The following is a 1,951-nucleotide window of genomic DNA, read 5'->3' as shown; positions in this document are numbered from 1 at the left end:
AGGCTCACAGTCTTCCCAATGCTGTTACTCAGATACATCTCTGTAGAAGGACTATTACCAAACTGTTGTCTTTTGGCATGCTTTGTATTTTTTAATATCTGCAATAATTCAGAGTCAACACATCTGCTCTGCTTTTACCTTGATCGGAGGAGAAGATATTTCAAAGTCAGCATATCTGTCTTGTTTGTATTTTGATAGGGAGGCAATACTTCCAAGTTGGTACACTCGTTCTGTCCTGTACTTGACTCTCCCCATCCTGTCCTGTCCTAGGCTGTCCTGCATATCTTCCTTCTCTTCCAAGTTGGAACATCTTCATCTTCAACTTCACCCTATTCATTAGTTTAACGGTTACACAGGAGGGTTACAAGTTCAGTGAGAGCCTGCACTGTGCACAGAACAAGTGTTTCATCAGCATGTTATATCTTCAATAAAAGGCCTACACTACAGAAAGAACAACTGCTCCCCGAGAAGGTTAGAAGTTTAGTGAGAGCCTAGACTACATGTAGAGAATACTGGAAATTTCCACTGCAAAAACACAACCGACCTCTCACAGTCCCCAGGTGCTCCCCGGTGAAAGCAAGGGTCTGAACTCTGCTGAACTGTGACCTCCGACCCCTCGTGGTCCCCCGCTGTCTCCCAGCCTCCCGCTATCCATGCTGCGCTGGGCACTGGGGGATCTCGCTGATGCCTCCCCTCCCCATGTGCCTCACTCAGAACACACCCCACATTCGCTGCTTGGGGCATCTCGATGCTGAGTTCCTGTCCACATCCTGACCCCACAAACCCACATACCTCAAATCTAACACCCCCAAAATCCTCTTGGAGGCACTTCCAGTGCTTTGCAATCCCACAAAACTCAAAATGCACCAAACGCTAAATGCTGCCTCCCCTCTGTTCTGCTTCTAGCATGAGTCGGCAAGTGGTGAGCAACTGCTTTGTGCAGCATTTGTTTATAAATACATATGTGTAAATACACATCTATAAAAATTTATTATTATCATTACTGCTACTTCTCTCTCCCTGTTGTCTCTTAGTAAATAGATTTTATCTCAGCCTGCAAGTTCCAGCATTTTTATTCCAAGTCTCTCCCTGATTCCACTGGGACGTGGAAGTGAGAATCCAAGCTGTGTGGTGCTGAGCTGCTGCTGAGTGCCAGTACCGCAGTCCTTGTGGTACGGGCCCAACGTGGGGCGCAAAGGGTGGAGATCCCAACAGATGTGAGCACCGCATTCAACACACTGCTGCTGCAACGCTGACATCCTGGCACCAACAAGGGACAGCCCTGCAGAGCCCATTCCCTGCTGAACGGAAAAGCTCTCAGCCACTGCGTGTGGTGCTGCCAGATCCAGGAGATCAGGAAAGAATTCTGCGGACTGAATTCGGAGGACAGGAACAAGGGATGGACCTTGCCTTGCTCTCAGAAAGCCAGCCAGCATTCTCAAGTGCAAATGCATGCACAGACACTGACACACACATAAACACGCACAGATGCTGATACATGTGCAAGTCTGTGCACAGAGCCTTGATCAGCACCAGTCATCTCCAGAAACAGGGAGGAATGCTGGGGAGGAAACAGCTGCAGTTTCCCCCAGGCACAAGCCCAGGCGCAGGATGAAGGTGCGGGTGCAATGGTTCCTCCTCCCCTGCACGTCGCTGTAGCTGTGCACCTCACCCTGGAACAGCAGCAGCAGGCAGAGGGGCCGGCGTCGAGCGTGGCTCTGGAAAAGCTGCAGGAGGGTGATGGGCGGCTGGCGGGACTAATTCCTTTTTCCAGCACTGTGGGGGCACTTTGCCCCACTGCGTTCTCATCCATCTGCCTGTCCTCCTCCTGCTGGGCTGCCTGCTCCGGGGGCTGCACCTCCTGATCCAGTACGGACACACCAAAGGTCCCAGCACTTTCTGTCCGTCTCTCTCTCCATCCTTCCACCTCTCTGTCCATCTATCTGCCTAC

This window comes from Numida meleagris, unplaced genomic scaffold (assembly GCF_002078875.1).
Source record: "Numida meleagris isolate 19003 breed g44 Domestic line unplaced genomic scaffold, NumMel1.0 unplaced_Scaffold1057, whole genome shotgun sequence".
NCBI lineage: Eukaryota > Metazoa > Chordata > Aves > Galliformes > Numididae > Numida > Numida meleagris.
This window is presented reverse-complemented; position numbering follows the sequence as displayed.